The sequence below is a fragment of the Capra hircus genome, chromosome 18, assembly GCF_001704415.2.
Source record: "Capra hircus breed San Clemente chromosome 18, ASM170441v1, whole genome shotgun sequence".
NCBI lineage: Eukaryota > Metazoa > Chordata > Mammalia > Artiodactyla > Bovidae > Capra > Capra hircus.
Window position 1 is genome coordinate 30,198,852 of NC_030825.1, and position 24,788 is coordinate 30,223,639.

Below are 24,788 nucleotides of genomic sequence, written 5' to 3' on the forward strand. Positions count from 1 at the left end.
CTCTCACCTACACCTCTGACTTTACGGGGGGCTCTCCCCCATCACCATTTCTCTTGGAGAAGGAGTTAACTTGCAGCTCCAAGTCAATAAAAATTCCTGGGTGTGACAGGAGTGTTTCACCTTACGGACTCCTCTGAAGGTTATCTAGCCCACCTGTATAGGTTCGTCTGGCCACATGTGATTATTTACAGCCTCCCAATCTGAGAGGCACGAGACGTTTTAGACTTACTAAAGACTAACTAAATGTTAAAGACTTCTTTGGGGGAGTTGGAAATTATTAGTATAGTGGGTTGGTTAGGAATTATATTGGTGAAGGGTTTTTCATTTGTTGTGCCAATAATTGCTGCTAATTCCCTGCCCTGGGTGTGACAAGGTTGCCTTAGGTCAAACCTCTCTGATGACAGACTAGCTTGTGTGACAGGATTATCCATACTCCTGCCACTACGAACATGATTGTTTACTACCTCTCAACCAAAAACAGCACAGAGAGTTTTGGAGTATTTTGAAAGTCTTAATTAGCACAGGGCTTTTCTCATTGTTGAGTCAATGATTGCTGCCAGGCCTGCATATCCTTAAGCACCTGGGAATATATTAATCAATGTATTTGGAATATAGAAAAGGAAATATAGTAGTTTTTAGGGTTAGCAATACTAGACTTTTTGAGTTAATGAATTTTTCTTTTGTAATAGATCACGGTACTTTGTTATAAATCACTGTGTCCTTGCTATGTAAAAATGTAACTTTATCACTATCTTAAGACTAAATAGATCTTAAGGGGAACATTGGTGAAAGGATTTTCATTTGTTGGGCTGACGTTTGCTGCTAAATCTCCATGTTCCCTACCCTTATAATGAATATAACTAACATAGAGGAGAAATAAGTATTAACTTTTAAGCATATAGGAGAAATAAGTATTAACCTTTAAGATTAATCATGTTAATCTTGGGTTAAATAAATTCCTTTCTTGATTGTAACTCACTACACCCTCACCCTATAGGAATGTAACTTCATTTGGAGGGTGGTGCCTGGTTTAAGAAAAAACACCCTTGGAAAAAAAAAAGTTTTTTGGTTATCAGAAAGAAAGGATCATAAAATGTCAGCAGGTCTCATAGCCAGAAGATGATGTAATATCCCTAAGACCTTTTTTCATGCATTTACGTGAAGCACCTGATTTTGATTAAGGTCAGGACTGCTGACCCCCACATGACTCTGTATTCATCCCTATGTGTAACAAAAGGTATATAAGCAAACCCAAAAATAAAGAAATAGGATTAGTTTCCAGAAAGACTGATCCCCCCATGTCGTTTTTTTCTTACTCCCCGTTTTTCTGGCTGAATTCCCATCTGGAGCATGAATGCTATTCCACGTAAACCAAGTTATTCAGCCTCTTTTTCTCCACTAATTTTTCTACTACACTATCCATTTCTAATCTCTCTATATATCTGTAATTAAATATGTATTTTTCTGAGGACGCCAACTCCATCCCCACCTTCGAATCACCCTGGATTCACCAGGGCTGGACCTCAGCAAAAAGTATTTGGAAAGGCTGTCATTTTCCAAAAGTTGAACATGTTGTAGGTATGTATAGTAAAGTTTACTTTTTCTAGTGCAGAATGTTAACAATTGCATTCATCCTCTACACTGGGTCAGTGGAGAAGATGAAAATCAAGGTTGATAAATCTGTTTGTCCTTTGGATAGAAACTAGGAGTTTTTAAACTTTCAGGTTTACTTAATACTGTTTCTATTAGATTCTTGACTACACCATTGGATGGGTAAATTTTAATATGACATAGTGTCCTCAATTGGTTACTTGGCCAAAGAATGTTCACTGTAGACTGTGAACTTCCTGGAACAATGACAACCTCTCAAGTTTGTATCCACAAGGTCTAGCACAGTACCCTGCACATAGTATCATAGATGCCCAAGACATAACATTTTAGAAAATCTCAACAACAAAATATATAAAATAGGACTGGCTTGAGGAGGCAATCTGGAACATTGTGTTACTTTTTCTACTCTGTCTATAGTTCCTTTTCTAATCTTGTCTTCTTAAGCAACTTCCATTGGCATTTCAGAGCCTTTCCTTGTTATGCATTTTTTGGTAAAGATTTTCCTGAGCAACCCCAGCTTTCTGTACTCATTATAGAACTTGCACACAATATAACTAGTCCGTGTGCCACTCAGCATTTTAGGTGTGACCAGTTTTACCCATTAGTTGAGATCCCGGGCTCTGAAGTCAGACATACTTGCCTTTTAATCCAGCCTCCATCGCTTACTAGAATTTGGGCAAATTATTTTAACACTCTGAATCGTGCTCTCTTCATCCAATGTTCTTTCCTCGAATGGTGGTTTGGAGGATTAAAACACCCAGACCATGTTGATAGATAGTTAGCTGAAAGCATCAGGGCAGTGGTGGCAGTAAATTTAGAATCCTAACTCCAACCCAAATCCAAACTAGGAGTCTCTAATTCAGTCTTCCAGTAGAACATTCTACAAAGATAGACATGTTCTATACCTGCTACATTCAATATGGTCAACACTAGTCACTGTGCCTACTGTGTACTTAATTTATTTATATTTTTATTAATATGTATATTTTATTGAAGTAGAGTTAACTTACAATGTTTCAGGTGCACAGCAGGGTGATTCAGTTATACGTATATATGCATGCACTATTTTTTAAAACTATTTTCCATTATAGGTTATCACAAGATATTGACTACAGCTTCTTGTGCTCTACAGTAAACGCTTGTTGCCTCGTGTGTACTTTAAACACAGCTAAATGAGAACAAGGAAATAAATGTTTAGTTTTATTTCATTAATGTGTTTTAAAGGAGCTACTCTATGTAAGGAGCACACTTCTAGAGGATAAGTGTGTGTGTGTGTGTGTGTTTGCATGTGTGTGTATAAAACATTTTATTCTTGCTGCCCAGTGCCATGTTATACAAAGTCAATTCTCTAGAACCCTTTGTGGACTGTGGACAGAAATGATGTGTATGATGATGGTGAAAACATGGCACTGTTAGTTGCAAAGTGGATTTTCATCTTTTCTGTAAGGAGTCTCCCCAGTGATCATCAGTCTTCAGTAAATTTATACTGTGCTCACCATTAGCACCTTTGCCCACTGTATGTTGTAAGTATCCTCTTTTAGAAACTCTTCACAGGCACAGAGACTAAAAAGCAAATTCCATAAGTTCCATAGGGCACCTAATTATAGTCTTAAAAAATAGAGGACCCAATAGTCAGCTTCCGAAGAGGAAGCCATTTGGGAGAGTGGCAGGATATTTGCCATTAGCTGGCCTTTGTTGGAATCCAGTTCAGGAACTTCATAGTTGAGTAGTCTTGGACAAAGTGTTTAATGTGTCTGGAACTCAGTTTCTTCAGATATTCGGTAGATATAATACTGTACCCACTGTAAGGAGTCTTGGTGAGCATTAAGTCAGCTAAGTACTCTGGCTTGTGAAAGAAAGCATAGGAGATAATTCATGTGTGATCTCTTTATTCTGCATTTCATTATTTCCATCACACAACCCTCATTTGATAGATGCTTAAAATACTCCCTGCTTTATTATCCTTTCTCTGATTGGCACCTCTGTTCTAGTTCTGTCCATGCTCTAGTTCTAGTACACATTCTAGCTCACATGTACGCCTGCTCTCTCCAGAGAACTTTTGATATGTTTCTTCCCATAGCACCTGATGAGAAATTTAATGCCCTCTTTTCCTTGTATCCCTTGACTATGAAGGTTACTCTTTTCCCACCAAAATGATTCTCACAGGTAAAATATTATTCTATTTGAACACGTATCTTTTTGTTTTTTCACTGCCAGTTCGATTTTCCCTAGTCTGCCTTTGTTTCTTTTCTGAGGTGCATTACTGCTTTCCAATGGACAAAAGTGGCAAGGAAGGAAAGGAGCTAATATAATTAGAGTTTATTTTGGGTTAGAATGGTATGTAATCTACACAACATCAATTAAACCTCTCAACAACCTAACAATTCCCATTTCAGAAGGTATGAAGTCATTTCCCCAGAGTTCCATAGCCAGTCGGCAGTGGACCTGGGGTTTGAACGCCATGCTCTTTCTTTCTTTCCATTTGGACATGCTGCTTTTTACCCTAAATTTCTCTGTATTGCTGGTCAATCTCCCGTTCCAAATGTTGTAGCTGCAACAGTCAGAGGAAAGGGAAGGAACCAAAGCCAAGCAGCTCCACATGAAGAATGATAATAACCTGACTTAAGATTTAAATAATGATAACCCCTAAGGGAAAAGTTCTTGCCTAGAGAGTGATTATGCAAATGAACTCTCTGTGTATTTCTGACATTTTGAATGGAAACCAAACGTTTTCAACTGACTTCAGCGTTTATGACTGTTTTAAGCTGGCTTCCAAAAAAGTATTCCACTGTGCCTGCCTTTTCTGCCTTTTTTCATAAACACACAGCTAAGGGGAAAGGGCCAGTGAGCTAGCATTTAACGAATCCTCTAACATGCCAAACACTGCTTTAGGCACTTTTACATATGTTATTTTATTAAATCCTACAAACAGCCTGAGCAATAAGTTTTGCAAGCCCCATTTCTATTCTTTTTTTTTTTTAACATTAAGAATCTAGATAAGAGAAAAGCATAAAGACAAATTGAGCACCTAACTATGTACCAAATACCAAAATATTATGTTCACAATATTTAATAATTTTTTAAATATTGAAATGCATGCATTCTCAATTGTGTCTGACCCTTTGCAAACCCATGGGCTGTAGTCTGCCAGTCTCCTCTGTCCTTGGAGTTTTCCAGGCAAGAATACTGGAATGAGTTGCCATTTCCTTCTCCAGGAGATCTTCCCAACCCAGGGATCGAACCCAGGTCTCTTGTGTCTCCTGCATTGGCAGATGCGTTCTTTACCACCACGTCACCAGGCAAGCTCCAGGTCCTGACACCAAAACTAAGTAAAAGACAGAACAAGGGAAAATTGTACAATAACCTCAAGTAGAAATATAAACAGGAAATTCCCTGAAAGGTGTTAAAACTAAATGCACTAGTGTACAATAAATTCTAACAGATGATTAATTCGAAGACAACATATAAGTGCAATCTACCATATTGACTTCTTATTGGGTTAAAAAATTATAATCTTAATAGACTCAGAAAGAGTATTTGATAAATTTCAACATTCATATAGGAGTTTAGGTATAGACAAACGTGTTTAACCTGATATATTTATGCAAGAAATTATTCTTATTGGATTAGAAACATTTTCTTCATGGCTGGTAACTAATCAAGGATGTCAACTTCACTGGTTCTATAATGCTTTGCTAAAAGTCCTAAACAAGAAGATTAAGAAAAAAAAAAGAAAGTAGTATACAGATTAGGAAGTAACAAACAAAACTATAATACCAGGGGTATGTAGGTGTGCACATACCTACACACACAACTTTCTATAGCACGTTTGTTTCCCTCCAACCTGAAAACTGTCTCTTTTAAATATAATAGTTTGATTAGACTAGACTGCCTCTGTTACCTCCCCATAGAATCCCAAGAAATTCTAAATTATTGGAGCTAATAAAAGTATTCAGAAATATTGCTGGAAATGTCAGTAAAAAAATAGTCATTTACATCTCTTATTTAGCAGCAAAAATAAAATTTTAAAACTGTCATTTAAAATGCCAACATAGCCATAATAATTTTGGAATGAATTTTTAGGAGATGGCTAGATCTTTATGTGGAAAATTTTAAATTTTTAGTAAAAAGCATGAAAGAACAAAAAGCAAATGAAAAAATATGTTTATGGATGGAAGGACTATTAAAAATGGGATTTCTTCCCAAAATGATCTATACATTTAATTGTAATACCAGTCAAAACAGATCTTTATGTGGATCAGATGGATGGTCCTAGATGATCAAAAATTAGATGACACTTTAAAATAATAAAAAAGAATACTACCTTAGTAACTATCAAAAACTTCTATAAGTTATCACATCAAAATGTAATGATTTGCATCAGAGAAATGTAAATTAAAACCACAGTGAGATATCTCCTCACGCTTATTGGAATAACTACCATCAAAATAAAAAGATGACAAATGTTAGTGAGGATGTGGAAAAAGAGGAATCTTTGTGCACTATTTGTGGAAATGTAAATTATTGCAGTCGCTGTGGAAAACAATATGGTAGTTTCTTCCAAAAAACCACTAAACTAAAGCTAGAGCTAAACATATGACTGAGGAGTTCTCCTTCTGGATATATATAGTCCCCCAAAATTAAAACATTGATTTGAAAAGATATCTGTATTTCAGTTTCATAGCAGCATTATTGCCAAGTATGGAAGCAATCTAAGTATCCATCAGCAGATTAATGGATAAATAAGATATGGCATATATACACAGTGGAATACTACTTGGCCATAAAAAGTGAATTAAATGTCAACATTTGCCACAATAAGGATAAACTTGAAAGGCATCATGCTAAATAAAATAACGAAGAGAAAGACAAACATACATAATATCATTTATATGTGGAATAAAAAAAACTGATTATTTTTTAAAAGTAGTGATTGTGAAGTAGATAAAAGAAAAGAATAGGACATAGACACATATCCAGATATATCTAGAGTCTCATTAATGTCAGGGGAAAACAATGAGTAACCCATTACATGTGAATCAAAACTTAAGTATGAAGTCTAAGAAATAAAACTGAATAAGAAGAAAGAGGAGAAGAAAGAGAAAGAAGGAGGAGGGAGAAGAGGAGAAGAGAAAGGAAGAGAAGGAAAAGAAGAAGAATGAAGAATAATAGTGGAATTTGGGGTGCCAAGATAGTTGTAAATTAATTAACAGCATAGTTCTAATTATAGAGGCTCTAGAATTTCAACTCCAATACTTATAACATGATAGGGCTCCTCAAGTGGGGCTAGTGGTAAAGAACCTGTCTGCTTTTGCAGGGAACACAGGAGATGTGGATTCGATTCCTGAGTCAGAAAGATTCCTCTGGTGGAGGGCATGACAACCCACTCCAATATTCTTGCCTGGGGAATCCCGTGGACAGAGGAGACTGGCAGGCTGCAGTTCATTGGGTCACAAGGAGCTGGACACGACTAAAGCAACTTAGCATGCAATCATAACTTGATAGTTAAGAACATATTGTATGTTAATCCCTGTGCTAAAAGCGTTATATAAATTATCTTAAAGAATATTCCAAAAACTTTTTGAGATAGGCAAAATTAAGTAAAATGCTCACTGACACCTACTGGATTGAAAACTCAGGCTATGAATCTAGACAGCTTGTAGCCACTTTTGTGAATGCTTACAAGATGCATGGAGGTTCTTTGAGAGGGCTTTGGGTAATTCAACTATTTCACTATTTTACCAGAAATTAAATATTCACTTCAATTTGGCCACACAGATTAACAAGCATATCAAATAGTTATGCTTTTGGCTAGAATAATGTCAACTCATGGTAAAACACTGATGAGTCAAGCATAAACTCACTGTTAAGTGTATCTTTCTTTTGCTAGTAAAATCTAGGAAGCACTTCCTTTATTTTTATGATACAATGTCAGTGATCTCCAGCTTGTCACTATCAAGGACTCTTTCAGTAGTCCCTTCCTCCTAGTCATCTTACTTGTGTGTGTTTGTTTTTTTCTTAGAAAGAATATGTTACTCTCTTAGTTCATGTAATACACATATTTCAGCCACAAATATATCTTCTTTAAAGAAGAAATTAACACTGAATCCCAAGCTCATACAGATTTAAAAAATAGCATATTTTCTTTAATATCAAGTTGCTTCTGGGCATTTTTCTACCCTTGGGCAATTCTCTTTCCAAAATAATTGTGCATCACATTTTTAATATCCCGAGGTCTGTCATCACACCACAGTTGTTGTTGTTGTTGTTTCCACTAATCTTCTGGTTTCTGGTTGTATTGGTTCAGATGTTTTCAGAGTGATCCCTGTGTTGAACCATCTGCAAATTTGATTACTATGCTGTTTACTCAAATCTATTGAATCATCAATAAAGGAAGAAAAGAAAACATACAGGCTTACACTGGTCCTGCAGTGTCCCCTCCCTGCACCCCTAAGGTCCAGACACAGTCATTTATCACCAGTCCATGTTTATATCCCAGAAGTTAACCTTACTCTGTGGACAGAGCTGACATCCAAGTGTCCCTCTATTTGTTTTATGATAAAGCCATAGGAAGAGCCATCTCAGCTCTTCAGCTAATCCAGTAGTAACAAACTCACAATTTTATGGTGTTTAAACTTAACATTCATATTACTTCACATGCACATTCTAAATGGTCCAGAATCTAACATAGGCAACAAACTATAAGCTCCCAGAGACTCAAAGTTGTAGATAGAACACAATGAAGAAAGAGCTGAAAAATCACCTCTTCCCCAGTAGCTTTGGCAGCTTTCTGAGCTGATCGATAGACACTTATATGCCTTCCTATTTTAGCATACTGTTATAGTCAAATACTCCAGGAAACAAACTCACTTAGAAGGACAATGCAGATAGTGGAGTGCAGTTTATTACACCGGCGGGCACAAGGCAGAGTCTCCTCTTAGCAAGGACCCCGACCGACTTTTGTGAAAACCTTATATACCTTAAGTGTACCGCTCAAGCCCACATCCCCAGGTTCCTTAAACCTAGCCTGGAAAGTGTTCAAGGGAGATGCAGCCAGGTTACAGCCATGATTCATAATTGGAAGGATCAGGTGGTTATACATTGTAGCCTACACCAATGGGTGCCATAAAGATTACAAAAGTGACTGACTACATAGGGGATTATCACATTCTTTTTGGCTACGGGAAATCTTGGTATGGAATCTGGTGTTTATCAGTCCGGGAGGCCAGTTTGGCTGCAGGTATGTTATCCCCATGGCTACCAGGCACATAGTCCAAAGTTCACTGAAAGTGCAAGATGGAGTTTCCTTCATTTTCAAGATGGAGTTAGCTTGGCCTGTTCCTTTCCTCCTTCATCCCCCCCCTTTGATGTTCTCAACGTCCAGTATGAGCATCAGTCATCAGAATACACTGCCTTTCAGATTTCCTGGTATATTTGGGTAAATGAAGTCAGCCTCTGTGACACAAAGTTAACAACACATTGGAGAATACAAGGTCCACATAACAGAATCAACAGAACAACTATAACAATGTTAATATAGTTTTCCACCAATCACCCTGTACCCATGATAGAACAGAAGTCCGAAAAGGAAGATTATCATCAGACATAGCTTTTACTTGATCTTTCACGTCATCTACAGTGGCTGATATATTGCCAGATAAGTCAGGAATATATACACATTATTCATCTTTGATTATAGCACAGGTCCCTCCTTGAGTGGCTGTAAGTATGTCTAAAGCCACTTCGTTTTGAATTACCACTTTTCTCTTTTGTATTTGTTCAGTATTTAGTGCTTGAGTAGCTCTTAGGCTGTCATTTAGGGCTCTTTGTGTGAAATTAGTTGGAGCTTCAAGTCTAATCATTATGTCTGTACTACCCAATGAGGGAACAAATACAGCAGCCAGATAATCATACCGATGGAAAACTGATCGTGACCATCTACCCTGACCATCAGGGTAAATTTAAAAGCTCTTGTATTGTTGACCTGATGTTTCCATGGGCAAAGGCCAGACCTAAGGTACACCTCCCTATCCATCCTGGGGGCAACCAAGGCCATATGTTCGTCCCACATAACCAATGAGTGCTGTTAGGAGCAATGCACCTGATTCTGGGGTTGAATCCCCAGTCTGTCCCAAGCCATTGAGTGGATTGACTGGGATCATAAACAACTTTATAGGTCTTATAGTACTGTTCTGTCCATAGAAAGCCCATTGGTTTTTAATTATTTTTATCCATTGTTTGGTTATTATATCCAATAGTTGTGTACACCGTGTCCTCAGTGAATTTCAGCTATCCTAACAAGTTGTCCCTTTTCTGGAGTAACCCACATGTATTCATCCCATATCTGGTAAAATTGATCAAAATATTGGTTAATTTCTGATTGTTTGTACTTATTGGCTGTCACAAGATACTGATAAGCATTTTCTGAGCTTAGAGTATAATAAAAATGTATCCCATGGCTGTTTGTCAGCTTGTCGGCCTTTTTATCACACCAATGGGTAGTGGCTGCTGTGATTACAGTTTCTAGACTTGATTTTTGTTGTTTTGCCTGATGCAAAAAATCACATAAGCTAGGCATATCACCTCTCCTTCCATAGAGGTGATACCCACCACAAGAGTCCATCCATGATCACATGGGCATGGCTCTTCATACCCAGCAGCTGGATTTTTTATGAAAGTCAGCATAGGAATGTGCCATGAAGAAAACGTTGTCTTGTGCTGAAACTATTAGCTAGTCTCAAGAGATTACTGGCAAGTCCTTGAAGCAGCAGTTCATTGCAGAGATTCATCTCTTCTTCTTTAAGATGATCTTGGTCTCACGGGGATAAGTGAGGGCCCTTTGTGTAGTCCACTCGGTGTCCTCCGGGTCTGTGTGGTATGCTCTTTTCACCCTCATATGGTGGATCCAGGGCATGACTCCTGCAACTTTAACTGCCGTAGAGGTGGTCAGAGAGACAGTATCTGGACCCTTCCAATGTGGGGCCAAGGAGTCGTGTTTCCAGTCCTTGACCCACACCTAATCACCAAGCACAAATTGGTGTATATGTTCCCCAAGGGGACATGGCACTCTTTCTTAGTTTCCTGATTTAATACCTTACACAGTTGTTCCATCTGCTGTGAAATCCCATCCCCTTGCCTGAGGCATATTTGCCGACACCTGTCTTACTATGGGAGGGGCCTCCCATAGACAATTTCATAAGGAGAATAACCATGGAATGCAGGGTTACCCTTAATTTGAGTAAAGCTGCTGGAAGCAAGTCCATCCATGAACAATCAGTCTCTATGATCCATTTTGAAAGTTTCTCTTTAAGAGTTTGGTCGATTCTTTCCACCATTCCAGAACTCCAGGGCCTATATGCTGTATGTAATTTCCACTTGACATTTAGAGCTTTACATACCTGTTGAATTAAGCTGGCCACAAAGGCAGGGCTGTTTTCTGATTCTATCCTGGTTGGGAACCCAAATCTGGGGGTTATTTCTCAAAGAAGACAGTGATCTACCTCATTTGCTTTTTCAGTTCAGGTGGGGAAGGCCTCCACCCATCCTGAGAAGATACATACCGTGACACATACCGTGATCAGCAAATAGCGATAGTGTCAGCAGGGTTTCATCTCAGTAAAGTCCACTTATAAATGTTCAAAGAGTAGAGTCCCTTTTAACTGTATTCCTGGAGGTTTTTATTTATATCCAGGGGCAGCACTGATCTGTGACAAGCAGAACAGTTCTAGGATTCCATTCTACATAAGGAGGAAAGTCTTGGGATTAAGAAATACTTTCAAATTAATTCTTCCATTTTGTCATGTCCCAAGTGGGTTGCCTGGTGAACCTGAGACACCGGTGTGGGGGCTAATGCCTCGGGTACCAGTAACCTGCCATTTGTCAGTTCCCACCAACCTTTTTCACTTTTTGTGGCCCTTTCTGCTTCAGCCATGCTGGGGTATACTGTGGGAGCGTCAAGGTTCTGATAGATCCCCCATCAGCAGCCCCAGATTTCTTAGCCGCATGTTTTGAGGCTTTATCTTCTAGTCAGTTTCCTCATGCTTGCGGGGTGTCTTCCTTTTGGTGAACCCGACAGTGTATCACAGCTGCCTTAAGATTTCTTCCTTGTTTTTAATGCCCTTTCCATTGGCTATCACAAGACCTCTCTCTTTATATAAAGCCCCATGTACATGTAAAGCAGCAAAAGCTTACCTGGAGTCTGTGTAAATGTTTGTCTTCTTACCTTTTGACAGCTGGCGGGCCTGGTTTAGAGCATATAGTTCAGCCCATTGAGCAGATCAGTGTGATGGCAGAGGGCTAGCGTCAACGATGGTTTCTTCCATGACTACTGCCTATCCCTACAGTCATCCTTGTTTCGCCAGTCTGGTCCCATCAGTGTACAGGACCCAATCTGGGTCCGTTATTGGCTGGTCTCTCAAGTGAGGTCTGCTGGCATAAACTTCTTCTTAGGATTTCCTTGCAATCATGTGAGGGCCCACCTTCTCCCACAGGAAGGAGAGTGGCTGGATTCAGGGCCTGCAAGGCTCAATAGTAACACAGGGTTTCTCACATAACAGTCCCTGGTATTGAGTGATCTGGTATGTCAATGGCCATTTATGGGGGTCCCCTTGCAGGACAATGTTGACCTTATGAGGGTCTTTTACGATCAAATCTTGGCTCAAACTCAGCTTGGTTGCCTCCCGGACCAGTAAGGCAACCACAGCAACTGCCCGTAAGCATCCCTGCCACCCGATGGCAACACTGTCCAGCCATTTCGAGAGATAAGCCATGGGTCTGTCCCATGTCCCTATAGTCTGGGACAGCCCTCGCATAGCCACCTTGTCCTTTTCAGTCACATAAAGAGTAAACGACTTAGCAAGGTCTGGCAGGCCTAAGGCAGGCGCTGACGTAATTGCCAGCCTTAGTTCCTCAAAGGCCTGTTGCTGTCTCTCAGTCCAATTTAGTGAATCTCCTTCTGGTCCAGTTAGGAGTTTGTATAATGGCTGTGCCATCTGGCAATAGCCTGGAACCCAAATCCTACAAACCCAGTGGCTCCCAAGAACTCTCAGACCTGTCATCTGGTTCTCGGTTGCAGGATTTTCAAAACTACCTCTTTTCTGGACTGGTCTAACAGCCTCGTGCCTCCTCTCAGAACAAACCCCAAATATCTTACCTCCTCTTTGCAGATCTGTGTCTTCTTTTTTCAGACTCGGGAGCCAGACTCCAACAATAGCTGTAGGAAAGCCTTGGTTCCTTCCCAGCAGTCTTCACCATTCTTGGCAGCCAACAGCAAGTCGTCCACGTATTGTAGCAACCAGCATCTGAACTTCTCTGGCTGGAAGGAGTCCAGGTCGGAAGCCAAGGCTTCCCCAAAGATGGTTAGGGAATTCTTAAATCCTGCGGGAGGAGTCCAGGTGAGCTGTTGTTTGGTGCCTCCTGCTGGGTCTTCCCATTCAAAACCAAAAATGGGTTGAGACACTAGGGTGAGGCATATACAGAAGAAGGCGTCCTTGAGATCTAAACAAGTATAAACCTTAGCATTTGGTGGGAGGAAGCTAAGTAAAGTATAGGGGTTAGGAATGGTGGGATGTAGAGTCACGGTTGACCAGTCTGAGGTCCTGCACAGGTCCTGTCCCCCTTCTTTCTTGACTCGTAGGATTGGTATGCTCCAGGCCAACTGGCATTCAGTCAGGATGCCTGTCTGTTTCAGTCTGTTTATGTGTGGCAAAATTCGAACTTGAGCCTCTAGTGGCAGTGGGTGCTGACATTTTCTGACTGGGGTGGCACCAGGTTTGAGTTCTATTACCCCTGGAGCTTGATATATGGCAAGCCCCTGGGGCAAGGGGGTTGATCTTCCACCCAAACCTCGGGAAATCATCGGATTAGTTCCTTCCCTTGGCTGTCTAGTCCATCCGGATTTTCTTCCAGAGGGTCATGTAACTTCCATTCATCTTCAGGGGTTACTGAGAGGGAGAGTAAATAGGTGGTTGAGCCCACCTGGGGAGTGCGTCTTTCTTGGGGGGAAAACGTCACTTGTGCCCCCAGTTTAGACAACAAGTCTCTCCCCAGCAGAGGTACTGGACATTCAGGCATATACAGGAATTCGTGCATCACTTGTCCCCCGATCTGGCATTTCTGGAGTAAACAGAATGGTCTGAGAAGCTTTTCTCTGGTTATTCCTTCTACAGCAGTGGCCTTTGTTGAGAGCGGTGCTACCAGTTCAGTCACCACTGACATTTCTGACCCGGTGTCCACTATAAGGGCAATAATTTGGTCCCCGACTTTTAGTTTCGCCATGGGCTCCCAGGGACCTTGTGTCTTTGAGGCCTGACACCCCTGTTCAGTCTCCAGTCTGGCCAGCCCTATAACAGATGATGTCAACTCTTTTTTCCCATTATTTTGGGGGCATTCATTTTTTTAGTGACTGAAGTCCTGGCATCAGGCTCATTGGTTTGGTTGCAGGGTGGCCCTGGGCCTTCTTATAGAGGGTTTGCCAGGATATAGGCCCTGATTCAGAGGGGTTGTGGGCTATGGGGAAGGTCCAGGAAAGTCCTTCCCAAAGCCGCAACCAGTACCATGATCCTCTGGTGGGCCTCTTACTATCTTCTTTCCGTCTTTTCTCAGCTTCCCTCTTAGCCTCTACATTTCTATTTCTGAATATCTTATCAGTGATCTCAATTATTTGTGAGCTAGTCATGGCCAGTACCCCATCCACCTTTTGAAGTTTGCGTCTGATATCAGGGTAGCCTTGAGACACAAAGGCTGCATTTATCACCATCTGAGACCCAGAAGCCTCTGGATCTATTGGTGTATAAAGTCTATAGGCCTCGCACAGTCTTTCATAGAACTCAGAGGGTGATTTGGTTTCCCTTTGAATCACTTCAGAGGGTTTGGCCATACTTAGAGATTTTAAGGCCCCCCTCTTCAGGCCTTGTAAAATAGCCTCCTGATATCTCTCCAGGTGGCTCCTCCCATCCTCTGTGTTACAGTCCCAATTGGGCCTCTTATCAGGGGTGGCTAGTTCTGCCCACCGCTGCGGGTTTGCAGTACCCTTAGGTACCATTCTCTTAACCATTTCTGGCCTCAGTTAGGATCCTGTGTCTTTCCTCAGTGCTGAAAAGGGAGACTAGTAGTTGGATTATGTCATCCCATGTAAGGTGGTGGGTTCGAAAAATAGTCTCCATTAGCATCATCATGGCTTGTGGCTCCCCTGAGTATGATGGAGTGTGTCTCTGCCAATTTAATATATCCGTAGAGGAAAATGGCTGGTAATAATAGGCCATGGGAGGCTGATGGTAGTGCCCACCTGCATCCTGAACTGGAGGCTTTTGAAGCTCTCTGAGAGGCATCTGTAATGGGGTTCTTTCCCTGTGTTCCTTGCAGGAGTGCAGCCTCTGTCTAATTCCTGTGTTTTCTTTCCCCTTCCCATTAGTACTCGCCAGAAGGGGTGGATACAATCTAGGAGGTCTGGCTGAGGTGGAATCCTGAGGGCATTGACCAGAGGTCTCCATCGCTGGGATCGGAGCCTGCCATAAAGGTGGCTCTACGATCTCCAGGAGAGCTGGTAGAGGAGCAGCGGCTGTTGCAGGAACTCCACGTGACCCTGGATTGGACATTAAAGTGGCCACTGGTCCTGGTGAAGCACTGGGCGGTGGGCACGTCATGATCCAGTATAGGGGAGGGGGCAAGGCATCCCCAGCCAAACCCTGAAGAATTTCTTTTTTATCATTAGTCAATTTTTGAGCTGTTAATATTGCTCCTTTCCCTATCTTGATATACAATCTCATCTAAGGGGGGCGGGGCGGGGGGTCTTGAGGTAATCCTAGCCATGAGTCAATATATGGAATTGATCTGGATATCCCGGCTCTCCTGTGACTACTGTATAGACTGCTTCCACTATTTTTAAGTTCATGGTGCCTTCTGGTGGCCATCCTACTCCCATGGAGGGCCATTCGACCTCACAGAGTATGTGGAGGCAGGCGTCATCTTCACCCCATAGTCTCCTCAAAATCCCTTCTTAAAATTTTTAATCATGCACTCCAGTACAGTTGCCTTAGATTCATTTCCTCCCATCTTGCTTATTTTCTCAGACCTTCTTCTACTTTTCCTTTTCATTCTGTCTACGAAGTTCTCGGTATCCTGTGTACTTCTGATATTTCCACTCTGAAACATTTAAATTGCCATTCTGTCTTCTTCCTAATTGGGGTGAGAAGAACCTTACCTGCCAGATTCCAGAGGGAGAAGGGGAATCGGCGTGTCTTCATCTGTCAGTCAGCACGGCTGAACCAGAAGACCACGTGGTGCAATACTGTTTCTCCCTTGACTTTTAAAGTCCATTTTGCCTTGGTGGGCTTGATCGGGTGCAGATGAAAACACAGATGGGTTAAATATCCCATGGTCCATAGATGGCCAATTCGTGCTCACTTATGTATCCCTCTCCTTCTAGCCTGACAGTTCTGAGGGGATTAAGACTTCCACAGCAGATGGGACACCTCCTAGGGGAGGGCAGAATACAAGCACACAAAGACCAACTTTCTTCCCCCAAAAGCCCTCTCACGACCGCCTGACGAATTTAACCCAAGACCGTGCAGACACTACCTCCACTGCCTCCCTTGTGACATTTATGGTCTGTGCTTCCCCTACTACCTCTCAGGGGGTTGAGCAGGCTCCCTCTTCCACCCCACAGGGTGGGGAACTTCCTTACCTGAGCACTCAATTCCCCTGCTGATGTCCACTGTCCACTTAACGTGGAAGGTCCGGGCATCGAGAAACAGATGCTTTCCAGAAGGGCAAGGCGCCTTACCCTCTTTAGAAGATCCAAGCCACGAAACCTCAGAGTAGCCCCAAATGGGACTTGTCTCCTCAAAATGAAGAGTTTCCCAGCCAATGCACCAAATGTTATAGCCAAATGATCCAGGAAACAAACTCACTCAAGACAAGGTGGATAGTGGAGTTTTATTACACCGATGGGTCTGAGGCAGAATTTCCTCTTTAGCCAGGAACCCTGACCAACTTTCGTGAATATCTTATATAGCTTAAGTGTACTACTGAAGCCCACATCTCCAGATCCTTAAACTTAGCATGGAAGGTGTTAAAGGGAGATATAATCAGGTTACAGCCATGATTCATAATCAGAAGCATCAGCTGGTTATACATTGTAGCCTACACCAATGGGTGACATAAATATTACAAAGGTGATTGATTACATAGGGGATTATCACATTCTTTTCAGTGATGGGAAATCTTGGTATGCAGTCTGGTGTTTATCAGTCCAGAAGGCCAGTTTGGCCGGAGGTATGTTATACCCATGACTGCTAGGCACATGTTCCAAAGCTCACAGAAAGTGCAAGATGGAGTTTCCTTCATTTTCAAGATGGAGTTAGCTTGGCCTCGTCCTTTCCTCCTTTGCACTCATACACATACACGTAGAGTATGTTTCTTCTGCTGCCTTGTGAATGTGAGTCGAGTCTACATCTTCTCCCTTTGTGTTATCTCGGTAGCCAGTACATATAACCTCAGTCAGTCAAGTGAGTAAGGTCTAGGACTGCAACAAATCTTTCTGTCTTGAAGTCTAGGCTCTTCATGCCAAAGTTACCTTCTCATTTCCAGTTTATTAGTCTAGAGCAAATGTTTATAATCATGTAATTTTATGCCTCTTGAATTTTTTATTTCATCAGTATTTGGTTGAGTATTTAAACTGTGAAACATGTATTTTAATACATTATAAACTTGTGAGATTATAAAATGTGAGATTAATCAACATGTGTTTGCTATAGCTTGAGGCCTCATGAGTGAAGGAATTTCTGTGGTAAGAGTATGTGTGTCTAGGGTTCTGACCTAGACATTCCCAGTGCTCCAAGCGCTCATCCCCTAGCCTTATAATGTGTTCCTTGAACAGCAATCAAAAAGGAAAATCAATGGTTTGATCTCAAAATTTAAAATATTGACAATATGCAGTATCTACCAAAAAGATCTTGTGATTTCTACCTAGAGCCAGACATCCTGGAATATGAAGTCAAATGGGCCTTAGGAAGCATCACTATGAATAAAGCTAGTGGAGGTGATGGATTTCCAGTTGAGCTATTTCAAATCTTGAAAGATGATTCTATGAAAGTGCTACACTCAATATGCCAGAAAATTTGGAAAACTTTGCAGTCAGTGGCCGCAGGACTGGAAAAAGTCCACTTTCATCCCAATCCCAAAGAAAGGCAATGCCAAAGAATGTTTAAACTACTGCACAATTGCATTCATCTCACACGTTAGTAAAGTAATGCTTAAAATTCTGCAAGCCAGGCTTCAGCAACATGTGAACAGTGAACTTTCAGATGTTCAAGTTGGTTTTAGAAAAGGCAGAGGAACCGGAGATCAAATTGCCAACATTTGCTGGATCATCAAAAAAGCAAGAGAACTCCAGAAAAACATCTATTTTCTGCTTTATTGAATATGCCAAAGCCTTTGACTGTGTGGATCACAATAAACTGTGGAAAATTCTTCAAGTGATGGGAATATAAGACCACCTGACCTGCCTCTTGAGAAACCTATATGCAGATCAGGAAGCAACAGTTAGAACTGGACATGAAACAACAGACTGGTTCCAAATAGGGATAGGTGTACTTCAAGGCTGTATATTGTCACCCTTCTTCTTTAACTTCTATGAAGAGTACATCATGAGAAACGCTGGGCTGGAGGAAGAACAAGCTGGAATCAAGATTGCCGGGAGAAATATCAATAACCTCAGATATGCAGATGACACCACTCTTATGGCAGAAAGTGAAGGAGAACTAAAGAGCCTCTTGATGAAAGTGAAAGAAGAGAGTGAAAAAGTTGGCTTAAAGCTCAACATTTAGAAAACGATCATGGCATCCAGTTCCATCACTTCATGGCAGATAGATTGGAAACAGCAGAAACAGTGGCTGACTTTATTTTTGGGGGCTCCAAAATCACTGCAGATGGTGATTGCAGCCATGAAATTAAGATGCTTACTCCTTGGAAGAAAAGTTATGACCAACCTAGATAGCATATTAAAAAGCAGAGACAACTTTTTCCACAAAGGTCCATCTAGTCAAGGCTATGGTTTTTCCAGTGGTTGTATGGATGTGAGAGTTGGACTATAAAGACAGCTAAGCACTGAAGAATTGATTCTTTTGAACTCTGGTGTTGGAGAAGACTCTTGAGAGTCCCTTGGACTGCAAGGAGATCCAAACAGTCCATCCTAAAGGAGATCAGTCCTGGTTGTTCATTGGAAGGACTGATGTTGAAGCTGAAACTCTAATGCTTTGGCCACCTGATGTGTAGAGCTGACTTGTTTGAAAAGACTCTGATGCTGGGAAAGATTGAGGGCAGGAGTGGACATAGGTTTGGGTGGACTCCGGGAGTTGGTGATGGACAGGAGGCCTGGTGTGCTGTGGTTCATGGGTCTCAAAGAGTCAGACACGACTGAGCGACTGAACTGAACTGAACAGAACATGTGTTTTATGAGGACACAGAAGATTTTCACAATATGATTTATTGTAGAATTGAATGATAGTCACATCAATCAAAGATAATTTTTATTAGTCTCAGGTAGATTCTGTGGCTGATAATAATTGATTACATCACTCTACACAAGTCAATTTTCACCAATCATTTGTTACCTAGATTTCAATCCTTTAAAATTATCCACAACTTTCAAGTACTTTCCAAATGACTCTAATAATCAGTCATGTTCAAGAGTATAGAATCAATTCAAGTGTCCTTAGTTGTAAATAAGAAGACTGGGACTAAGAAGTTAGGGACAATTTATTCAAGGACACAATTTGAGTTGGAGGAAGACCTGAGAACTAGACTTGCTGAACTTTATAGAAATGCCAAAGACAATAAGATCAATTGAGTCAGAATTTTCTGGGGAAAGAGAAGCCTGGACAGTTCTACTTTTTTAAAGCTTTCTAGGTGATCCTAATAACCAGTGAGGCTTGAGAACCACTGAATCATACCTAATCTACTGATTAATTGTCATTCTCATACTCTCTACACAAGAAACATATCCATTTATCCTGTCATCTTTCTTAGCATTTTTGGTTACTAAGCCCTGAAGATAAAAAAAAGAGATGAAAAATCCATATGTTTTACAAATGAGAAACATGTGTACCTTTCCCTGGAACTTTGTGAGATGATATTGGTAAGGTACAAATTGAAAATCAAGTAATATTGACAAACAACTAGAAAGCAACTTCCCTTTTAATTATTTTTCAATTTTTCTGTTAATGTCAAAGATAGAATCTGTTTGACTAACATGGTGTTAAGTATCTTATTTGCCAATCTTTCTTTATATTAAGAGAAAAAATAGAAAGAGGAGAAGACCAAGAAGAAAAATGAAGGAGGGGAGAAGTGAGCAAATATCAGATTCAGAAACTTTGGAAGACAAAAGAGTTGTCTTTTATGTCTTCTACATTAAATTATATATGTATTTGTGTGTCATGCACTGTATTTCCATAGCTACTTTCTGCTTATAGAAAGCAACATGGTAATACTAACAGTTTTGGAAATATACTTCAGTTTGGGAAATGTATTTTAATGGCATCAATATTAATTGTCTTACATAGGCGCCAGACTTTAAGGCATTCCAAGAATCATATCAAGAATAATACTTATTATAACTGAAATGTTGTTCATGCAAAGGCTTTGACACTTCATTCAAGGACTGTCTTGTTTGTTATATCAAGGAGCGTGTGAAAGACTCTTAAAGGGAATCTCCTGTTCCGGTGATTTTTTGATAATCTCACCATATGCTACTATTTTAGAAAACTCAGGAGAGGGAGGAAAATACTGAAATAGGCATATGTTTTTATGAAAGTTTCAGAAAAAATGTGTTTATTTTGAATTATGTCTAAATTAGATTCCTAACAGCTGAATGAAATGTAAATTAGTTGTTTTTGTTGTGGAAGATAGACATTCCATAAAACGTTATCAATCATCTGGGGAGTTCCTCTTTATATTGCAAGCTTCTGTATGATGACCGGCATGATCACTCTTACATCTGAAACAAATGAACACTGATTAGTATTTAAACAGTCCAGGACTTCCCTGATGGCCCAGTGGTTCAGAATTTTCCTGCCAGTGCAGGGGACATGTATTTGATCCTTGCTCTGGCTCAGACAGTAAAGCATCTGCCTACAATGTGGGAGACCCAGGTTCGATCCCTGGGTTGGGAAGATCCTCTGGAGAAGGAAATGGCAACCCACTCCAGTACTCTTACCTGGAAAATCCCATGGATGGAGAAGCCTGGTAGTCTACAGTCCATGGGGTCACAAAGAGTCAGACACGACTGAGTAACTAAACTAAAAACTAAAAACTGGGAAGATTCCACATGCCACGGGGCAATTAAGGCTGTGTGCCACCACAACCAAAGCCCAAATGCTCTATAGCCTGCAAGCCGCAACTGATGAGCCTGCCTGCCACAACTACTGAAGCTTACAGAGCAATAAAGGCTCAGCCTACCCATAAATTAATAGAGAAGCACATCATCTAAGAAAATAAACAGTCCGTAAGTTCCTGGAAGTAGGTATGTCTCTTCCTACCTAAGGGCTTTTGTATCTACCACATTCCATAGAATTCTTTCTCCTCTTCTCAGCTCCTTTTCTTTTAACCTGCATTTCTGAAAAACATCTCAGGTAATTTTAATCTGGGGGGCATGTGGGAACTGCTGATTTTGGTAGTGGACACTACCAAATGCCACATCTGTAAAAAAAATAATAAATTAGGTCCCCCTCCTCACTCAGACTTTAGAGTTAATGCCTTCCTGATACTAGTATGTCAGATCTCTCACTATTGTATTCTTTCACTAACACCCCAAAAAGATGTCCTTCTCATTATAGGGGACTGGAACACAAAAGTAGGAGGTCAAGAAACACCTGGGGTAACAGGCAAATTTGGCCTTGGAATATGGAATGAAGCACATAAAGGCTAATAGAGTTTAACCACGAGAACACACTGGTCATAGCAAACACCCTCTTCCAACAACACAAGAGAAGACTCTACACATGGACATCACCAGATGCTCAACACCAAAATCAGACTGATTTTATTCTTTGCAGCCAAAGATGAACAAACGCTATACAGTTAGCCAAAACAAGACTGAGAGCTGACTGTGGCTCACATCATGAACTCCTTATTGACAAATTCAGACTTAAATTGAAGAAAGTAGGGAAAACCACTAGACCATTCAAGTATGACCTAAATCAAATCCATTATGATTATACAGTGGAAGTGAGAAATAGATTTAAGGGCCTAGATCTGATAGATAGAGTGCCTGATGAATTATGGAATGAGGTTCGTGACATTATACAGGAGACAGGGATCAAGACCATCCCCATGGAAAAGAAATGCAAAAAGGCAAAATGGCTTTCTGGGGAGGCCTTACAAATAGCTGTGAAAAAAAGAGAAGTGAAAAGCAAAGGAGAAAAGGAAAGATATAAGCATCTGAATGCAGAGTTCCAACGAATAGCAAAGAGAGATAGGAAAGCCTTCTTCAACGATTAGTGCAAAGAAATAGAGTAAAACAATAGAAAGGGAAAGACTAGAGATCTCTTCAAGAAAATTAGAGATACCAATGGAATATTTTATGCAAAGATGGGCTTGATAAACGACAGAAATGGTATGGGCCTAACAGAAGCAGAAGATATTAAGAAGAGGTAGCAAGACTACACAGAAGAACTGTACAAAAAAGATCTTTATGACCCAGATAATCACAATGGTGTGATCACTCACCTAGAGTGAGACATCCTAGAATGTGAAGTCAAGTGAGCCTTAGAAAGCACCGCTATGAACAAAGCTAGTGGAGGTGATGGAATTCCAGTTGAGCTATTTCAAATCCTGAAAGATGATACTGTGAAAGTGCTGCACTCAATATGTCAGCAAATTTGGAAAACTCTGCAGTCAGTGGCCACAGGACTGGAAAAAGTCCACTTTCATCCCAATCCCAAAGAAAGGCAATGCCAAAGAATTCTCAAACTACTACACAATTGCACTCATCTCACATGCTAGTAAAGTAACGCTCAAAACTCTCCAAGCCAGGCTTCAGCAATATGTGAACAGTGAACTTTCAGATGTTCAAGCTGGTTTTAGAAAAGGCAGAGGAATCAGAGATCAAATTGCCAACATTCACTGGATCATGGAAAAAGCAAGAGAGTTCCAGAAAAACATCTATTTCTGTTTTATTGACTATGCCAAAGCCTTTGACTGTGTGGATCACAATAAACTGTGGAAAATTCTTCAAGAGATGGGAATATCAGATCACCTGACCTGCCTCTTGAGAAACCTATATGCAGGTCAGGAAGCAACAGTTAGAACTGGACATGGAAAAACAGACTGGTTCCAAATAGGAAAAGAAGTACGTCAAGGCTGTACATTGTCACCCTGCTTATTTAACTTATATGCAGAGTACATCATGAGAAATGCTGGGCTGGAAGAAGTATAAGCGGGAATCAAGATTGCCGGAAGAAATATCAATAACCTCAGATATGCAGATGACACCACCCTTATGGCAGAAAGTGAAGAGGAACTAAAAAGCCTCTTGGTGAAAGTGAAAGTGGAGAGTGAAAAAGTTGGCTTAAAGTTCAACATTCAGAAAACGAAGATCATGGCATCCGGTCCCATCAGTTTATGGGAAATAGATGGGGAAACAGTGGAAACAGTGTCAGACTTTATTCTTTGGGGCTCCAAAATCACTGCAGATGGTGATTGCAGCCATGAAATTAAAAGATGCTTACTCCTTGGAAGGAAAGTTATGACCAACCTAGATAGCATATTGAAAAGCAGAGACATTACTTTGCCAACAAAGGTCCATCTAGTCAAGGCTATGGTTTTTCCAGTGGTCATGTATGGATGTGAGAGTTAGACTGTGAAGAAAGCTGAGTGCTGAAGAATTTATGCTTTTGAACTGTGGTGTTGGAGAAGACTCTTGGGAATCCCTTGGACTACAAGGAGATCCAATCAGTCCATTCTAAAGGAGATCAGCCCTGGGTGTTCTTTGGAAGGAATGATGCCAAAGCTGAAACTCCAGTACTTTGGCCACCTTATGTGAAGAGTTGACTCATTAAAAAAGACTCTGATGCTGGGAGGGGTTGGGGGCAGGAGGAGAAGGGGACAACAGAGGATGAGATGGCTTGGTGGCATCAACAACTCGATAGACATGAGTTTGTGTGAACTCTGGGAGTTGGTGATAGACAGGGAGGCCTGGTGTGCTGTGATTTATGGGGTTGCAAAGAGTCAGGCATGACTGATTGACTGAATTGAACTTTTATAGGGGGCAGAACTTGCCACCTCAAAATGTCTCCTTAGCATGTGGGTTATTTACAGCTGGAAACAGTCAAGGTTCAATGGACTCTGAAAGAAACTTTGCCCTCCCCATGACTGCCTAAAGAATGTAGCTAGAGATTTGCTCCAGGAAGGGAACCACTTCTGGATAACTCTCATATGAACTAAGTGTGCATACAGGAACCTACCAAAGTCAGTTTGGCACTGTTTATAATAGCCAGGACATGGAAACAACCTAGATGTCCATCAGCAGATGAATGGATAAGAAAGCTGTGGTACATATACACAATGGAGTATTACTCAGCCGTTAAAAAGAATTCATTTGAATCAGTTCTGATGAGATGGATGAAACTGGAGCCGATTATACAGAGTGAAGTAAGCCAGAAAGAAAAACACCAATACAGTATACTAACACATATATATGGAATTTAGGAAGATGGCAATGACGACCCTGTATGCAAGACAGGGAAAGAGGCACAGATGTGCATAATGGACTTTTGGACTCAGAGGGAGAGGGAGAGGGTGGGATGATTTGGGAGAATGACATGTATACTATCATGTAAGAATTGAATCGCCAATCTATGTCTGATGCAGGATACAGCATGCTTGGAGCTGGTGCATGGGGATGACCCAGAGAGATGTTATGGGGAGGGACGTGGGAGGGGGGTTCATGTTTGGGAACGCATGTAAGAATTAAAGATTTTAAAATTTAAAAAAAAATAAAAAATTAAAAAAAAAAATTCCTCTTTATGTCCCATTGTCTCTGAAGGGCCCAGCAAACATATGTTTCCCAAACATTTGTCTTTCTATCTCTATGTGAATTACTTTTCCCTGCTTTGAAATCTCAAACACTCCCCCCAACACTCTTTTTTTTTTTTTTTTAACGTGAAAAAATATATTTTAAT